This window comes from Castor canadensis, chromosome X (assembly GCF_047511655.1).
Source record: "Castor canadensis chromosome X, mCasCan1.hap1v2, whole genome shotgun sequence".
Lineage (NCBI taxonomy): Eukaryota > Metazoa > Chordata > Mammalia > Rodentia > Castoridae > Castor > Castor canadensis.
This window is the reverse complement of record NC_133405.1, coordinates 61,124,144-61,136,611: the sequence shown is the minus strand read 5'-3', so window position 1 is coordinate 61,136,611 and position 12,468 is coordinate 61,124,144.

Here is a 12,468-nt window from a genome sequence, read left to right as displayed (position 1 = left end):
TATATCTATGGATTTATGGGTAAATATGGTCTTCATATTGTTAATATAGCCACACTCTCCAAACTGATTGAACAAGTCCATGCAATGTCTACCAAAATCCAAGCTGTGCTTCTTTTCTGCAGAATTTGACAATCTGATACTAAATTTCATACAGAAAATCCAGGGAACAAAAGTAGCTGAAATGATTTTGGAAGAACAAAAGTTGGAGCACTTATACTTTCTGATCTAAAAACTTACTATAAAGGTAGACTAATCAAGAATGTGTGGTGCTGGCATGACACCAAAAAAAAAAATTCAATGGTGAGAGGGGCAGCTGAAAAAATAGTTTATGCTATGTAATTCAAAATTCTCTTGATGGCTCATAGAAAGAAATTCATACTCTTCGTATATATCTGAATAATCCAGACTGAGAAATATGGTACCGCAATTGTTTTAACTGGAACATGGTGGCTAGATTAGCTATAGCAAGAGTGGTGTTATTGATGAAATAAATGTACACTTCAACTTTCCCACTGAGAAGACAATAAGCTTTTGGCTGGGAAAGTAGAAGAACCTCTTTTATTCTCTCATGTCTAAGAACAAAGGGAACTTTGGAAACTTGTAAAGGAGGGAATCAAGGGGACTTACAGTGTGGAAAACATGATTGCACTTGAAACTTGAATGGCATTGAATAGGACTTTTGTTAAGGCACCCCTGCGCTGGAGGTGTAGCTCAAGTGATAGATTCTCTGCCTAGCATGTACAAGGCTCTGAGTTCAAACTCAGGTACCACCAAAACAAAACAAGGGACTCCTGTGCAGAAGCATAGACAACAGATCTTTGATAGGTAGCTTTAAATTTTCCTTTTCCCTGTCGGAAAATTTTTTTCACTATCCCCAAACCATTAGTAAAGTTTTGTTAAGCATAAACATCAGCTGTAAACTGTAATTTGGGGAATTACTCCTTAAAGTGATATGTTAATTCTTAGTATAATGTGGGTTGAAGTGACAGCATCATGGGAAAGTGTTCATGAGACAGCACAATATAACCAGTAGAAAAGTATAAAGCACCTATCCTAAGAAAGAACCAAAAAGTGACATGCAGACACACTTTGGGAACATATAACCAAGTATTCTCTACTATTTCTCAGAAATCTTGGGAAAGGAAACTAGACTCATACTAGAGAAGTTGGTCAGATTAGTTAGGTTACATGGAGAAAGAAGGCTGGTAATAGTTTATTTGGATATTAAAAGAAAAAGTAACCATTGAAGTTCATGATGTTGGAAAAATATGGATTTGCAGTACTAGTCAATTATCCAAAAAAAATGGAAAATGAAATCAGCATGGCTTTGTGGACCTCCCCACTGTTGCCTGATCATGGATTGCATTTAGATACAATGAGGCCAAGTTTCCTCACCTATGAAATGAGGAAGTAGGAAATCTAACTTAAAGATTTAATCTTTAAATCTTTAGCATCAGCTTTATTGGAATAAGTGTTTATTCTTAAGGTACCCACTGTGAAGAACACTTGTGAGTATACTATAATATATCATTCTTAAAATAGCCTCCAAGATTTCATAGTTCCACTATATGCCTCTATGGCACCTTCACAATTGTGAATCTGTTTTCTGATTTTGCAGCTCCAGAAAATTGTCTCCTAGACCCTATATATAACTGCTATAACTAATATGCTCCTTTTTTTTCCCACCATGCTTTTCTAAAATGATAACAGTAAGTTCTGATCATTATATAAAATTTAGAATATTGAAATTCATAAATATAAGTTACTTAAAACCCTGTTATAGATAATCAATATCAATAATTTGTGAACTATGTACATATCTATGCATTTATTACTGTATTTTGTGACATTTTTTCATTAAAAAATTTATCTTAGCTGTCTTTCAATGTCAGTATAGAGCTAAATTATTATCTTAAATGCTTTTATCTTATTCAATCACTAAATAAACTATAACTTATAAACTGGTATATTGGCAGACATTTAAATTGTTTCTAATATTTCAGTATTATGAAAGAGTGACATTGAAATGAAAAATATTATAGTTGCCTTCACATATTATTTTTTCCTTAGGACAAATTCCCTGAAGATTTGCAGGGTCAAAGAGTATGCACACTTTAAATGTTTTGTTAAGTATTACTAAATAATACTATGGAAAATAACTACAGTTTTACCTTTCCACTTGCAATATGTGACAGTGCATTCTTTCATTTGATGGAACAATGATGCAGAATTTTGTTACTTTAATTTTGTCAACAAACAAGGGAATAGCAGTAGCTCATTGTCATGTTAGTTTTCATCTTGTTATTGGTAATGAAAGTGAGCATTTTGCATACTTATTAGTCTTTCATATGTACTTTTCTGAATTGCTTGTTTCTTTCTTTTACAAATAGTGTTCTCCTAAATTTGTCATTCTTCTTATACATTATTTAATCTCTGATGTTAATATGGACTTTAACTGAGAATATTAAAATAGTTCTAAAATTGGATGAGGAATACCATACAGTCTTTCTGTCTTCTAACTTTGCTCATGTACAAAGTGCCCTCATGAAAACTATCACAAAGCAAATTGCAAGAGCAGACAGACCAAATCAAGGTACTTAAAAATCATCCAATTTTGGTATTTTTCTTAAAAGCACCTGATGTATTTTTGGTGGATGGAGATATGATAATTAGCCCTGAATAAAAAATGTTTGACACATCTGTACTTTACTGCACGGAAACATTTTATATTACCAAGAAAGATGGACAATGCAGAGAAAACCAAACAAGCAAATAAAAAGCTTAACCTGAAAGTAAAATAGTGATTACTGGGAAAATTGGGAAGGTTGCAGGGGACAGAGCTGGAATAAGTGTGGTTGAATGCAATTACTGCATGTTACATTCATTATGAAGATACTACACAGAACCCCATTAATATGCACAATCAACACGTAATAATAAATAAAAATTAAATAAAATGTAAAAAAAAATCGTGAAACAAAAATCAAATGGCTGCTGTAATACTTCTTCAAACCTATAGCTTAGTACATAAGATTTGTTTTGTTTTGCTATAAAGTTATTCAATCAGTAAAATTATACGTGTGGGAATGCTTAATAGTACAAGCTAAACAAACCTAAACAAAACATTTGAAAAGACCTAATGTATTGCTAAAATTGTTATTTAGAAAATTAATGAGAGAGTTTGCTAAACTAGAGAAATTTTCTGATGCTTTTTCATGTACTACTTAGAGAGTCTTCCTTACTATAAATTAAACAAAGTCAGAATTTATTTTCCTAAAGCCTCATCATTTACACAGATTTTTAAAAAATAGCTATATTATTTCTCTAGCCCTTCAGCCCAATTAAATATAGCTGTAGTCTTCCCACAAAAGACTTTAAATTAATTGACAACTTACTAACACAATTATTACTCTGTGAAAATAGAACTCTTCCCATATTTAAAAAAATTATACTTGCTGAAATGCTTTCCTTGTACCCTGAATTCAGAAAAAAAAAAAATCAAAATAATAAACAAAAGTGATTTATTTTTCCTGGTGCACTCTTTTGTCTATCTTTCAATTGAAAGACTAGAGAGTTTTATTAAAACCTGAAGTACACCTAAAAATTGTAAGTAACACATCTTATTTATTCCCAGAGTCCTTTTATTGCATTGATTTAAAAGATATTTTCATTTAACACAATATAGGTTACTATGAGTTAATAACAGTGTCATTAGCTCTAACATTGTGATAGTTTACTTGAAACTGTAAATAGTAGTAATAGTTCAAGGAAAATATTACAAAAAAAGGTCTCTACTCTCCTCAAATTTCATTTCTCACTGGGTGTAGCACAAATATTTTAAGAAAGTTCCATCTTGTATGCCATTCATTGTCTTTCACTCACTGTGTTCTCTTAAAGTTCTACAAGCAATTATTTTATTTTATTTTATTTTACATGTGATGATTATTCTTTTATTTTATTCATATGTGCATACAATATTTGGGTCATTTCTCCCCCTTCCCTCGTCCCCCTCCCTTAGCCCCCTCCCCCTGCCTCCTCCCTTAACCCCCAACCCCTCGCTACCAGGCAGAAACTATTTTGCCCTTATCTCTAATTTTGTTGAAGAGAGAGTATAAGCAGTAATAGGAAGGACCAAGGGTTTTTGCTAGTTGAGATAAGGATAGCTATACAGGGAGTTGACTTGCATTGCTTTCCTATACATGTGTGTTACCTTCTAAGTTAATTCTTCTCGAACTAACCTTTTCTCTAGTTCCTGGTCCTCTTCTCCTATTGGCCTCAGTCACTTTAAAGTATCTGCATTAGTTTTTCTGCATTGAGGGTAACAAATGCTATCTAGATTTTGGGTGTCTTACCTATCCTCATACCTCCTTTGTGTGCTTTCACTTTATCATTTGATCAAAGTCCAATCCACTTATTATGTTTGCCCTTGATCTAATGTCCACATATGAGGGAGAACATACAATTTTTGGTCTTTTGGGCCAGGCTAACCTCACTCAGAATAATGTTCTCAAGTTCCATCCATTTACCTGCAAATGATAACATTTCAGTCTTCTTCATGGCTGAGTAAAATTCCATTGTGTATAAATACCACATTTTCTTAATCCATTCATCAGTAGTGGGGCATCTTGGCTGTTTCCATAACTTGAGTATTGTGAATAGTGCTGCAATAAACATGGGTGTGCAGGTTCCTCTGGCGTAACCTGTGTAACATTCTTTTGGGTATATCCCCAAGAGTGGTATTGCTGGATTACATGGTAGATCTATGTTAGGTTTTTAAGAAGCCTCCAAATTTTTTTCCAAAATGGTTATACTAGTTTGCATTCCCACCAGCAGTGTAAAAGGGTTCCTTTTTCCCCACATCCTTGCCAACACTTGTTGATAGTGGTGTTGCTAATGATGGCTATTCTAACAGGGGTGAGGTGCAACCTTAGTGTGGTTTTAATTCAAACAATTCTTTAGAAGGAACTTCCTGACTAAAAGTTCATTTTTAAAAAGCAAGTCGAGCAATCAATGACCCATCTCTGTGTCCCTTACAATATGTTAGCCCAAACTAGAAGAGGTTGTGAAGAGAGCATTCTACTCCGGAAATTTTTCTCAAATTTTTATCTTACAATTTTGTTGATGTTTTGAGTAAGATATCAACACAGAAATGAGGGTCAAGGACTATTGAAAAGGTCCTGTAGTATTTGACATTATGTGGGAAAAGAGTATATATTATAGATTTTCAGTCAGGCAACAGATTAGGCAGAGCATTGGCTCATCACCAGGGTGAATAAAAATTCAAAATGACCTTGAAAGGTTGACAATATAGGGATGCTACAGGTTTGCCAGTCAAAAACTATTGATTTAGGGAGGAAAAATATAAGAAACAACAAGAATATGATCTATTCAAAACAGTAACTATTTTCTCCTTGAAGTAAGGAGGAATGAGAGAGTTAAAACCATTTTTCACATATTCAGTACCATATTTTATCTAAAATATCAAATAAAAGTTGCTTTTCTCAGTTTTTCATTTGTTAAATAGAGATAACTAAGGCTGTAGGAAGGATCATGTTAGTTAGTAATATATATAGAACTGACATACAGTAAGCATTACATTAGTTTTGATATTAATATTATTAAACTTTCAGACTTCAGAAAAGATAACATTTCAATCCCTTCTTTTGTCTCTATGGGAGGTTCTGGTCACTAGCAACCATACTACTTCTTTTCACCTGGTTTTATTTTCTATAGAATAGTCACAAATTAGTGATTAACACAGTGGAATTTATTACTCAGCAATAAAAAGAACAAGCCATTGATAGAGATATAATTTGGATGGATTTCAGGATTACTATACTGAAGAAAAGTAGTACAATGTCAAAAGTTTACATATTATATGATTCCTATACAACCAATCACCTGTACGATTTTGTCATTTGTCTTAGAGACAAATATCTTGACAAACTATTGAAAAGGAGGAAAGATGTATTTTGTATCACAATTTCAGAGGCTTTAGTCCACAGTCAGCTGGTTCATTTTTTCTGAGGTGTTGTGGGGAAGAACAAACTTGAGGTGACACAAAGTGGTTCAACTCAGGACAGACAGGAAATAGAGAAAGAGAGGCAGAGGAAGGGGCCTGGGACAATATATAGCCCTTAAAAGCAATCCCCAGTGAAAGGAAATAGTGAATAATGTTAAAATACATTGCATTTGTGTAATAAAAAGGCAAAATGAAATGAATTGAAAGCTGTTGAATAATAGAGGGTGGGAGGAGAAGGCATGAGAGTAATAAAGGAGGTTAGACAATTGATGTACAATATATTCACAGGTGAAAAACCATGATAAAACCTCTGAGCAGTGAATATGCTCTTAAATAATGAAGGACTGGAATGTAAAACAAATCCTATTAAGGGGAAGATACTAATGGGAGAAGAAGGATAAATGCAGAAAGTAAAAGAGGCCAAATAAGGTCAATGTATTTTATATACTTGTATAAAAATTGAACACTAAAGCATGTTGAAATCATTTTAAGTAAGGGGGAAGGGGATGAGGGGAATGATGATGGGGATGAACCTAACCAAGGTACATTTTAAGAATATATGAAAATGTCACAAAGAAATACCCTGTACAACTAATGTATGCTAATAAAGTGTTTTTTAATAAAGAACAATCACTTACTGACCTACTTCCCCCAGCTAGACCCCACCTCTGGAAATTCCACTGCCTCCCAATTATACCATTAAATTATGAATTCATCAATGTATTTATCCATTTGTTAGGTCACACCCTCAATGATCCAATCATTTCCAAAAATCCCATCAGATGGCAGCCAAACCTTTAACACATGAGCCTTTGGGGTGACACTTCAGACCCAAACCATAACATCATTTAAAGAATGAGAATAAATTAGTGGTTGCCAGGAATTTGAAATAAAAACAGAGAGTTTAGTAGGAGGGAGTTTCTTTATTGAAGAGGAAGATAGCCCTGGAACAGGGTTGTAAAACATGGTAAACTGTCAATTAAAAGCTGTAACCTCGGACAGAGCTGTGAGGAATTGCCCATTAGAGCCCTGCAAAAGCTCAGGACCGAGATAAGAGGCACCAAGCAGAGATAAGCACCCATTCCTGCCCTTCTTTGTCTCCACTTGTAAATAAACTTCCCAAAGCAGGTCTCCCCTGCTGTTCTTATCTAAACAACACTAGGTTCCTAGCTCACTACCAGCCCAATTAACCTAAACAATCTAACTCACTGGTTAGGACACCATGACCTGAGCACATCTTTGTAACCTGATGCCCTACACTACCATTTAAATATCTTGTGAATCCTTTGTTCAGGGCTCAGACACTGGTACACGTCTGGGCCCGCTAGCGTAAAAATAAAAAAAACCTGAGTTCTCCACTCCTCTGAGTGTCGCTTGGTTTCTCCTCTGACTACCCTGCCATAACATTATGGTAATGGGATAGTTCTGAGTCTTGATTGCAGTATTAGTTACACAAATCTACATATGTAATAAAATTGCTTAGAAACACACACACAGAGAAAGATATATACACATGCATGTAAAATCTGGCATGATATAAATAAAGTTTGTAGATTGAATCAATATTAATTAACTGGTTTTGTTGTGTATTATATAAGATATTGCCATTAGGGACAAAGGTGCAAAGGGCACACAGGACCTTTCTGTACTATTTTCACAGCATTCTATAAGTCTTTAATTGTCTCAAAACAAAAAATAGTGATTAAGAATTCTTGGACTTATGGGTAAACTGGGCTGATTTACCTAGTTAGCGAAAGCCAATATTCAACAAACTGGTATTTCTGAGCATTATTCAGTTTGGAAAATTGTTTTCTGCAGCTGAGTTGCAGAAACAACCAAAAAAAATGGTTTATAAAGTCAATACATTTAAAAAACACTACATACTCTACTCTTAGAGATTGCCCTTTATATTTTTCTAAGATTTTCATTCTTGACTGTGTATCAGATTCATCTGAATTAAAAAAAAAGGGATTAAATGATTTTTTAAGAAATCAAAGCTATACTCACAACTCCAAACCACACACTGGAAGGACTACCTTCCAGTTACAGTGAAATTTGGGCCAAAACAATGCCGAACTCTATGTCAGTATTTCTATACCTCAAGCATAGTGTAGTTTCTCTTATGTGTGCAAGCCCTGATTATTTGATTTAGGACTCTAGCAGATAGTGAAAGCAGCAAGGAATGACAACTTAAGGAGACAGCTCTGTAACACACAAGGAGAGTTGAAGTAAGGAGAAATTACACCTGATAGAACAATAATGTCACCATTTTGTGAATCAGCCAAAATGGCAGCCCTGCCCTTGAACAAATTCCCATGATCTAAGACAGCCCCACCCCTACCAGAGACTAATGCACCTGTACTAACTTCCTTACCCTCCCTCTTCTATAAAAGCCACTGCTTTTTGAGGAAACTGAGGCCCAGAACAGTTCAGAGACTTGCTCTCCAGAGTGTCAGGTGTCAATGTAAAATAACAGCTTTACTTTACAGCAACAGCTTAAAAAGAAAGAAGAAAAAATCCTCTTGCCTTTCTACAGCATCTTAAGGATGCTATCAGAAAGCATACCATGGTGGACTCAGAGTCACAGGTGAGAGAGGTTCTCCTCAAAAATAAATTTCTAACAGCCCCAGATATTTGTAAAAACTCAGACTGTGGCTGAAGGGAAAAGTCATTGAACCAAGAAATACAGCTAGCCATGTCTGTATTTATAGCTATGTCTGTATGTCTGGGACCTTACTAAGAGGAGAGAAAAAGATAAGAGACACCATGGCCTCATTGCTGCTCTCAGAGAGAGCTCCACCCAACTGGGGACTGTATCCTGAATTTGCTACCATGGTGGACAGGAGGGGCATTTCTGCAGAGAATGCTTAAGGGGGGACAGCCTGGGAGTCAGTCCCACCCCCAACTGGGACCCTGCCCTCTACAAGGGTAACCACTTGAGGTCTAAGTGCCCCCATCACCAGATAGAAGGCAAGGTGCCTCCTCCTATGGATTGATGGGTGATGGGTCTCAGCCTTCCGTCCACACTCCACTTCTTGGCATCAATGTTGGGGAGCCATAATGGCAGAAAAACAAAAGGCCATTTTCCTCCTAGACAGTGGAGCCCGTTTCTCTGTTTTACCTTTTTCTTCTGGTCTCCGGTCCAATGACAAAAGTTATCGTTCGGGGTAAATCTGGCTAGCCCCTAGAGCGCCAGTTTACCTGGCCTCTGGCCTGCTCTTGGGGAGACCTCTTCTGTCACTCTTTCCCCATAGTTCCTGAAACTCCAGTGTCCCTGCTGGGATGGGATTTACTATCTCAATTGAAAGCTCAAATTCTCCTTCCCCCAGGCAGCTATCTCTGCTGCCCCTCCTTCAGGAACAAAGAGATTCTGCAGTGTGGATTGATGGGATGAGTGTAGGGTGAGCCAGGATGGCCCTCCCTATTCAAATAAAACTCAAAAATCCCCCACAGTCTCCACACCTAAAACAATATCCCTCAAGCCTGAGGGACAATGAGGCCTTATGCCTATTCCTTAAAACAACAAGGGCTACCAATTAGTTGCTCCAGCCCCTATAATAAATTTAAAATTCTTATAAAAGTTAATTTTAAAATACAAGTTACAAAGTAAACAACTGGAAAGGATATAGATAGGTAATAAATGTATTTTTTGAAAAGTTAAAGGAAAATAAATGTTTTTGGATAAGAAAGGATTTTGTAAAAAAGGGTTTATGCTAAAGATTGTTTCAAATAGGAGGGATAAAAACAAGCCATCAAAGGGTTTAGTATGTTATATAAAGGTCTAAGTAAGTTTTAAAAGTGCATAATAAAACTTTGGTGTATGATAAAATTAAAGTTGAATATAATCTAAGAGTTGCCTAAAAGATTTTTAGGGTCATATCAAACTAAAATCAAATCCTCTATGTCTATGAAATAACAAGGTTATCTTAATATTGTTCTGCTCTGAGTAACATCTACAAAAAACCATTACAGAGAAAGATTTCATCAAAGAAATTACTTCTGTTTTCTGCTGATCTTGTCAAGCTTTAAGTACTACTAAATCAGAGTTCATTTACATATTTGCTTATGTGTCTTAAATGACCACCTTGTAACAGTGTTATGTTATACTTTATCTAAATATGGTACAAACATTTAAAAAGTTAAAAGTGTCAATTTATATAAGCTAAAGTTTTCTTTTATCCAAGAGTGCTACATTTAATCCTGACAGCCCCTGCCTCCCACAGGTTACTTACCTAGGTGTGGCCTTAAAGGGAAAGACTCATTCTCTGAGTCATAAATGCATCAACCCAATCTTCCGTTTCCCAACCCCCATACCATAAGACAGCTTACAGTTTTCCTGGCAGTTATAGGATTTTGCAGAATTTAGATCCCTAGGTATGTAGTCCCTGAACAGACACCTTTTTATGCTCCTCCTAATATTCCTATTTGGTTCTTAGATAATGTATGGCCACCCATTTCTCTTAGAAAACTTGCCTCCAACAGACTCTGCTCCTCTGGCTGACTACTTGCCTTCTCAGGGAACTTCTCAGAGAGCATGCAAACCAGATCCTGCCCCACCCTTTAAAAATTTCTATCAAACCAGAGCATCTTGTTCTCCAAAAGGATCTTCTACCCTCTCCATTGAGACTCCGATGGACCAGCCCTAATCTGGTCATTCTCATGACACCCACTACTGTCAAGCTCAATGTGTTCCCCCAATGGTGGCACCACTCAAGAAACAATTAGGAAATGGAGAAGGGAATTGGAGGACTCTTGAAATTGTCTAAGGAACAAGTTTTCACAGTGGTTCCCCTGGCTAATGCCCATCCTAATGCCTGTTTCTTCTTGCTGTCTTATTCTTAAGCTTCCTCCCTTGTATCATATTACATGTCTGCTATTGCTAATCAAAATTTAACCAGTTGTACCTCCAGGGATACTAACCTCTCCAAAACCATCCAGGGGACTACTCTGAGGACCCCCACTAGGACACAGGAGCCTGAGGATCTTGGCCCATACAACGCCCCCTGCCAGCAGGAAACAGCTAAAGAGACCAATGTTTCACCCCAATTCCTGATCCTCAGCCCCTACCCTCATCATTATTAAAGAAAAAATGGGGGAATGATAGAACAATAATGTCGCTATTTTGTGAATCAGCCAAAATGGCATCCCCGCCCTTAAACAAATTCCTATGCTCTAAGACAGCCCCACCCCTACCAGAGACTACTGCACCTGTACTAACTTCCTTACCCTCCCCCTTCTATAAAAGCCACTGCTCGCCCAGCCTGGCAGTTTGGGCCTGCCATTAAACTTTGCTCTATGGATGTGAGACTTTTCTCGTGAGCTTTCTTTGAGAGCAGCGTTTTTCCTAACAACACCAACATATTATCTTCATTTTTCTGAGAGTTATTGGACACTGCTTTGCTATGAGACTATGAGGGGAGTCAGTTGAGCAGAAATTAAGTACACTATCACCACAAAACATCTCTGACTCAAGGCATTTCACTGAATCATGCTGACCTACATCTCATTCCACAGGTTGAGATTGTGATAGCTGAGAATGGAGAAAACACCATAAAAGAAGGGAGAAATGACCTGCAGCAGAAGAAATGACAACTTGGGGAGAGAATGACACTAGACAAATTTAAATTCAAGCTCCCAGATGCTAAAGCTCATTTTTCCCCACCTCTTCACACATTACATTTCTACATTTACTCTAATTCAAAGCTGAAAAGCAGGACACAACTGCCTAAACACAAGTGATTTAACAATGAAGGAATACAGCATAAGCAAAAGTCAAACAAGAGGAAAAAAAGTAACTGAGGAACAGGATTTTCAAAGTTTCACAAGCCATTTAAGGGTTGCCAAAGTGGCTCATGTGGAAGAGTGCTGGTCTAGCAAGCATGAGACCCTGAGTTCAAGCCCCAGAATCTCAAAAACAAAACAAAACAAAACAAAAACTCACACACCATTTGATGAATAAACTTGAAAACTCTAGTGATGAATATAAGAAAGATTTGATTTAGATAGTAAGACACACCCTATTCTTGGATGAAGACTAAAGTTCCGGATTCTCTGTAATTGAACTATAAGTTCAGACAAATCCCAATCAAAATATCAATAGGTTTAGATAAGTGTGTTGGGGGAGGGGGGAACTTGAAAAACAAGGTTGATATTGCAATTCATTTGGGAAAAAATAAATGAAAATATCCAAGAAAATCTCAAAAACTAATTGTATAAGTACTTATTCTTACCAGATACTACAATGCATTAGAAATTTGTGTTTTAAAAAATTTATACTAGTACAAAAATAATACTTCTGAAGAGGTGAGAAATATGCCCCAAAACATACATAGATGAATTAGATAAATATAAGAAAAAATTAATTACACTAGATATTCAACATTTAATGAATAGAGTTTAAATAAATTATTAGTTGTATTGAGGAAAATATAAAGGTGGTGCAACTA